We start from the raw sequence: 8304 nt of genomic DNA, 5'->3' as shown, positions 1-8304 counted from the left end.
TATACACACACACACACGCGCACACACGCACGAAAGTAAACCCTTTCCGCTCATTTTGAAAGTGACGCGTGTGAGACTGACGACCACATTATACGTCATCAATAGCGGTTCACTTCCACGGTTTGGTTCGATTGCGTTCATATCAGCAGCGAACCGTACTGGAGTTCACATGAACCGTACCCCAGACCACCTTTTTAAGCGGACTCGAGTAAGGTTCGCGGGTGCGCACCCGAGTTCGGAAGACAGCGTTCACATCATCCAAACGAACCCAACTCTGACGTCATTCGAACCGGGGTGCGCACCAAAAGTGCTAGTGTGAAAGCCCCCTTAAACTGTGTCTGAGTCCTGAACAGTGTTAGGAAGACTATTCCATAGCTTAGGAGCCAAAAAGAAAAAGGAACTACCTCCTTTTGTGGATTTTGATATTATAGGCCAGAATTTTGCGAGCATAATGAACATGATGGAATATAGCATAATAAAACGTCACTTAAGTACTTTGGGGCTAGATCATTCAAATCTTTGAACGTAATTAATAGAATTTTCAAATTAATATGAAATTTAACAGGTAGCCAATGAAACGATGATAAAATGGGGCTAATATGATCATATTTCTTGGTTCTAGTCAGCAGTCTGGCTGCTGCATTTTGAAACAATTGAAGTTTATTTATTGCAGGACATCCTCCAAGTAATGCATTTCAATGATCTAGTCTTGAGGTCATGAACACATTAATTAGTTTTTCGGCATCAGCAATAGAGGGCATTTTTCGTAACTTTATATATTTTTGAGGTGGAAGAATTCTGTTCCATAAACATTGGAAATGTCATTTTCAATGGACAGATTGGTATAAAAAACACCAAAAGTTTTCACTGTAGATTATGATGGAAAAGTACATATACCGAGAGTCAAATTATAGTTTAGCAGATTATTTTTAGACATTTTTGGTCCAATAATTAGTACCACTGTTTTGTCGGAATTGAGTAGGAGGACATTTCTGTCCATCTAATCTTTGATTTCATCGATGCACTATGCTAATTTGGAGAATTTTGAAGTTTTGTTGGGTTTCGAAGAAATATATAGTTAGGTATCATAGGCATAACAGTGGAAACTTATTTCATGATTCTTGATAATATCTCCCAGGGGAAGCATATATAAGGAGAAAAGCAGAGGCCCTAAAACTGATCCCTGTCACATTCCATACTTAACTTTTGTTTGATCTGACAATTCCTCATTTACAAAGACAAAATGGTAGCGGTCTGATAAATAGGACCTTAACCATGCCAATGTCCACAAATGCCAACATAATTCTCAAACCTATTCAAAAGCATGTAGAGATCTATGGTGTTGAACGCAACACTGAGATCTAAAAGCACAAGAAGAGAAATGCAGCCGCGATCAGATGATAAGTGCAAGTCATTTGTAACTCCGATAAGTGCAGTCTCTATACTGTGATTGGGCCTAAATCCTGACTGAAAAAGTTCATTTATACAATTTCTCTGCAGAAATTAATATAATTGGACACTAATTTTCTTGTATGTTTGACATAAACGGGAGATTTGAAATTGGTCTGTAATCAGCCAGTTCTCCAGGATCAAGCTGTGGCTTCTTATTAAGTGGTTTGATAAATGCCATTTTATAATTTCTTGGGAAATGTCCTAAGGATAGCGAGGAGTTAATAATATTAAGAGGAGGTTCTGAGATTACAGGGAACACCTTTAAGCTTTAATATCTTGTATTGTAGGAACTTTGACTCATTGATCGATATAATTTAATAGAAGTAAATGTTTTTCACTAACTTTGTACATCTTTGGATGCCGACATGTTTGTGTGGCGTCACACACCTGTATCTTGGCGAAAAAAATTGAAGTCACATTACAAATCCCTTAAGACGCACAATGGACAAAGCGGTGCCCAAAGGAATACATTTTCATGGTTTGTGATTATGGATGGTGTGATAGACATTGTCCTGCTGTTAGTAGAGAGACCACTCGTGACACTGTGGCAGTTGTGAGTTGTGAACATTAACTTATCTTGCTATCTAACTAACATTTACATACAATATAAACTTGATATTGTAAATAACTAGATAACATGCATATTTGGTTTAGCTTGAAAAATGGGCGGGGTGTGTGTCATTTGCACCAGGGCAGGGTATTAAGGGTGGGTTTTAGGGCAACACTGAGGGGCTGTTGGCCTGATGGTGGGAATGGTCTCGCGGATCGAGGTCCGTGGCTATTATGACCCTGGCTCGCACTGGCCCGATGGTGGAAAAGCGGCTAATGGTAGCTGGAGTTTTTATTTCCACATTCCTTACAATAGAATCCCCTAAAAAAAAAATATTTATCAAAATTATTCTTAGTGGGTGGAGAGAATCGATTGGAAACCCTAACAGAAATGGGAAAGTTGTGTCGCTTTGCTAAGCGAGTATGCCACTGAGACGTCACCAAAATGCCCTGCTGCGGGTGCTCTACAGCCAGGACCAAAGTGTGTGTGTGTTGCTCGCTGGACTACCTACATCCGAAACTGTATCTACCAGCTTCTCTTTCTCACTGACTTCCACTAGCGTATGGATGCGTGCCTCTAACTCATTCAACTTCTCCATCAGCATGAATAATTCCTTACATTTATCACATGTAAATCCCTCACTGCTGATGGATGAAGCGATCATAAACATGTGACATGTAGTGCAAGTAGTGATAATGTGTTGATGCCATACCAGTGGTGGACGAAGTACACATACCATGTACTTGAGTTAAAGTAAGAATACTCAAGGTAAAATATTACTCAAGTAAAAGTAGAAGTGCTGCCTTTAAACATTCACTTGAGTAAAAGTACAAAAGTATTTGCCTTCAAATGTACTTAAGTATCCAAGTACTATGATTTTTTATGGCCATAATGTCCTATTATAATTTGTCACAAGACTCTTGCTTAACTCAGTCTACATGAAGACTAATGTCACTCTTGGCACACCAATCTATTAATAAAATGACATGAATTAGTCAGATGTATATCTATATATATATTTGAAATGAATACATTTTTTGTGTGTTTAATTTTGGAGAGAAGGGGACTGTTCCCATAAGATATAATACATTTACTGTATTTACTGTATATATTTTTCTCGAGTGTCTATGGTCATAATTATTAACATCCTAATGTTATGATACATTCACATAAACCTGCACAACGCCATTAAACATATATATATACATACATACACACACACGCACACATATATATATATATACACACACACACACACATACATAGAATATATATATATATATATATATATATATATATATATATATATATATATATATATATATATATATATATATATGTATATATATATATATATATATATATATATATATATATATATATATATATATATATATATATATATATATATTCTATGTTATGGGAGCAGCCAATTTCCCTCCAAAATTAAACACAAAAACGTATTAATGCAGTGTTTCTGCTACTCCCCAGAAAAAAAATGCTGTTATATGCAAGTCATTTTAGTGTCAACATAATAAGCAATGTACATTATGCGTCAATATTTACTGATAATTGCTGCAATAATAGCTGCTGCTCTCTGTCCCGCTTAAAATAATTGACAACGCAATTTGTTTGGGAGAGCTACACAAATCACGTGACCGCGCGGCGGCGAGATCACTGTTGCAACCGTCTATGTTCGCAACTCTCATATTTAACGGCTCTGGGGTGCGTTTCCCGTACAACGACGTAACTTGCTGCTCCACTACCGTAGTACGATGCACTGTTGAAGAAATCAACTTGCTAGTCACGACTGTTTCCCCAAACCGTATTGTCGCAAATTGGTTGTTCAACCACGTTGGTTAATGATGTCACACATGTGGTGAAGTAAAAACTACTTTTAATGAATCTGTTTGCAATCGAATTAATACTAGATGTTTTGCTATAAATTACGGACATGTCATCTGAGGACTATCTCATATTTTTCTCAGTTATTTGCTTTATTTCCAGATTCAATCATAGGCTTGTTCTTACGCACTAGAGCATGTTCACAAATGCGCACTCTTCAAAAACGGTGCTTTAAATCTATTGACAAACTAAAAGATATAAAAGGACATTTGTATGTCTTCTAAATAAAAGATACTGATTGTACTGAATGTCATCTTGCTTCTTTGGCTCAAGATAATAATTTATTAAGCCCACATGTTATAATAACAAGAAACTCTGCTTCTAACCACAGGTCAAGAGCTGTCGTTCCAACCACACAACTCTGCGATGCTGTTTGCGAATGTTCGTTGGAACGATGGTTTCGGGAAACACCAACTCGTTGAACTATGATGATAACGACGGAACTTGTGACCATAGTTGGCTAACGATGCTTTTGGGAAACGCACCCCTGGTTCACGCTTATTAGATGCCGCCAAGACAAGTTCAAAATAAAGCACGCGTGCTGTACTGTGATTGGTGGCTCGTTTGACCAGTTACGTTTTTATCCACTCATAAATACAAAGGAACGACTGATTTTGAAAATGTAGTAGAGTAAAAAGTAAGATATTTGACTTTGAAATGTAGTGGAGTTAAAGTAAAAGTCTCCCCAAATTTAAATACTTCAGTAAAGTACAGATACATAAAAAGCTACTTAAGTACAGTAACGAATTACATTTACTTCGTTACTGTCCACCACTGTGCCATACCTTACTAAATTAATAAATTCTTTGCTGTTGTGGTGGTGGTTCCTGATCAGCAGAGATTTGAGATTGATGCAATAATCTGTGTAACACGGTGGAAAAAACGAATGCATGCAGTCGAATCATGAGATGTAGACAAGCGGAAAAAATAAAAAACAGATGCACGTGGTAAAATACATGCAATTGACAAAGTAGAAAAGTGGAAAAAACGAATTGCGCAAAGATTAAAGATCAAACGATGAGCTCAGAAGAATAAGCAATGCTAAGCAGGCTAGCAAGCTACAAACACAGACTTGAGCAGTGTGCCGTCAGCAACCAGAACATTTACAACTGCTGTACCTGTACAAATTTAGTACATTAGTATTAGAACAAATAATTACAGAGGGAAAAATTCCAAACTTTTTAAGGATAGTGTTTTTCAGTTAAAGCTTCTTGGTTTCAACCAGGCAGATGTCTGAATTATTTTGATGTTAGAAATGTAAGCTATTAAAACTGGAGGTTTGCAGTTGATTGCAAGTACTTCAGTAATGCTATTGATTTTTGAAAATGTATGAGTGTCAAATTCCTGCCCCTCCTCCCTTCAAAATGTCACATTATAACAACTTTTAATGAAGATAAAAATGTTTATGCTTTAATGAACAATATTTTAGTTCATTATCTTCATTAGGTGTAGCTTCATGTATTTAAATTTATTTTGCAATTACTCCCCCTACTGGCATCATCAGTTAAATGGAGACACTTACACCTGACACAAGTGCAAGAAGATTTCTAATGGACAAAGCGCATTGTTGAAAATTACCCTAACAACTTAACTGTGTATTAAAAGGAGTTTTTTTCTTTCTTTACCCCCTTTGTGCCAGATTTTCCCCACAATTAGACCCTTTTCAGCAATTTTCAGCATTTTGCTACACTTTCAAACAATATTACTTTTCACAGAGGAATAGCAAAGATGAAATGGTAATAAAAATAAAAATAAACTTATTTGGCCTGAAATGAATAGGAATATTCTGGGTTCAATACAAGTTAAGCTCATTCAACAGCAATTAATTACTGTACAGAAATTCATTTCGATTTGACCCTCTTTTTCTTAAAAAAATTAAAATAAATCCCATTTGACAACCTTTCCCAATCCTATTCCCACTCTTCTCCCTCTCATTTCCTGTCAACTCTCTACTTTCCTTAAAGAAAAAAGAAAAGGAGGGACGAGCCGCCGCCTCGGATAAAAACATTAGGTTTATGGTTCTAACTTTGCAGCACATGGGATTCGGAATGAATATAGTATGTATATTTTTAAAATGGCAAAAAAGACTAGTGTTTTCTATTTCACAACACAGGTCAGTGGGTTTGCATTGCTGTTGTGACTATGTTGCAATAAATGACTGAACAGCAATGTGGTATGAGAGAAAACTGCGGGGTTTAGTGAAGACACTTCTTGGAGTGGACAGTGGTTGTTGCTCTATACACACTGAGTTAATGTGTTCTTACCACCGATCTATATAGATCAATGGTTCTTACTCTTTTTTTTTTTTTTCTTTCTTTTTTTATTCGAGGCAGTGCGGCTGTAGGAGAAATATGTAATTTGATATCATGCTTGATGCTGAAATAAGTAAAGTGCTCCATTGATTTATTCAATGGTACTTGAGTGATACTATACAGGATCTTTCGCAGGATAGGCCTAATGACTTTCAAAAAAATCTTTGTTAAGATATTGTAACACACGAGGGCTGGTAAAATTAGTTTTCCGTGACATACTTCTGAAAAAAAATAAAATGACACGTTGGCAGAAGAATGGTTCCGATCCTTCGACCTCTGGGTTATGGGCTCAGCACGCTTCCGCTGCGCCACTCTGCTGACAGAACGATTCTAAAGCTTCCAATCTACTATGAAATAACATTGAATGAGTATTCATGATGCGAAGAAATCAACCTCAGAGCTTTATATGGCATATACGGGATAAATGCACTAGCACTCAGTTTTAATTTGAATGTCATTATTTTACTAGCACTATAAATGCCTAGGAGGCTTTATAATACTAGTCAAATAATGACATTCAAATTAAAACTGAGTTGAGAGTACTACAAGTTTCAATGGCTGCTGCAAGTATGATCAATGTATAATGGTGAATGGGATACAGTGTAAAGCGCTTTGGTAACCGCTAAGGTTAAAAAAGGCGCTATAAGTGCAAACCATTTACCATTTATAAAAATATAAAATAAACAACACACAAAGGGGTGGAAGATGTGTGGAAACATATGAATTGTGGGTGTCCCAAATCTGTGGAGTTTTCTGCAGAATTCTTCACACGCAAATTCCGAATGGGCCTGATACTATGTAAAGAAAGAAAGGCAAATGTACAATTAATTTACAGTTCAAATTTACATAAACAAATTACATGTGTAATAATGTTCTTTCAACTGTTTTGTTCAGGAATGTCACCATGCTGCAGAGACACAGTGGTTGTGGAGCAAAGCTGATATTATTAATCTTGTGTTTCAGACCAAATGTGTTGATGAAAGTCATATAAAGGGATCATGAAATTCTATTTTATATTTAAATAATTTTAGTATCTTCCCCACTGTTAATGTCAGTAAAGTTTTTTTGCACCAAAACTGTCAGTTTAATTATAAATGATAATTTTCCACCCTGTCTCTGGCCCTCTGTCTCAAACACTCAGGTTTGTCTTCAGCCTTTCTTTTATACTTCAATGTAAACGCTCACTGTTCTGATTGGCTAACATTGCGCAGCCCCTCAAATTGAGCCATATTTTAAACTCAATCGGAAGAGAATAATCAAGCTCCACAACATTCTAAAACAAAATTTCAGGGTTTACACACAATGCACATCCGCCACATCGCATAGGAATATATTCAACTGTTCATTTAAGCCAGTGTTTCCCAACCTTTTTTCTGCGTTGGCACACTTTTTACATTTAAACAAATCCCATGGCAGACCTCTATCTCACTGTCCCACATAATCATCCTTGATGGTTTTCCTTTTCAAGAGCTTCCATGTTGTCTGTCCATTTTAGTTGCGTTTACTCGTAATGTTTGAAATTCGGCTATGAAAAAAAGCAAGTCACGTTGGTACGTGCGGGGCTGGACTGGTAATCTGGCATACCGGGCATTTTCCCAGTGGGCCGACGCATTTTGTGGCCGATCAGGGGTGGACTGGCCATTGGGAGAACGGAGCGGGCCGCGAAATGGGTCGCAATATGCTAAAAAAGAGCCGCCGCATAATGCAAAACAGACCACAAAACAGCGCCGCGATATGCAGAACAGGACAGCGAATACCCCACTCTACATTTGGGCCAGTAGCTATGTAAAATCCCAGGCTGATTTCGCTTCCCAGTCCAGCCCTGGTACGGTGTATAATGAGATCACAGGTGGCAAGAGTGCTAATTGGGTAATGAATAAAACAACAAATTTGCATCTTTTTTTATTTTTAGATTTGTTCTAGCAAAATAATTCTTGCAATGCCACAGCAAATAATTTTTTATTTATCTACATGTCCAGACTAACATTTAGGAATCATAGCACCGGTGTTAAATTCCACAAATGGTTACACCAGCAATTGAGTTGTTTGCACCGGTCCAACTGAAAGAAAAGGTGTTTTCTTTCA

The sequence above is a fragment of the Xyrauchen texanus genome, chromosome 35 (assembly GCF_025860055.1).
Source record: "Xyrauchen texanus isolate HMW12.3.18 chromosome 35, RBS_HiC_50CHRs, whole genome shotgun sequence".
Taxonomy (NCBI): domain Eukaryota; kingdom Metazoa; phylum Chordata; class Actinopteri; order Cypriniformes; family Catostomidae; genus Xyrauchen; species Xyrauchen texanus.
This window is presented reverse-complemented; position numbering follows the sequence as displayed.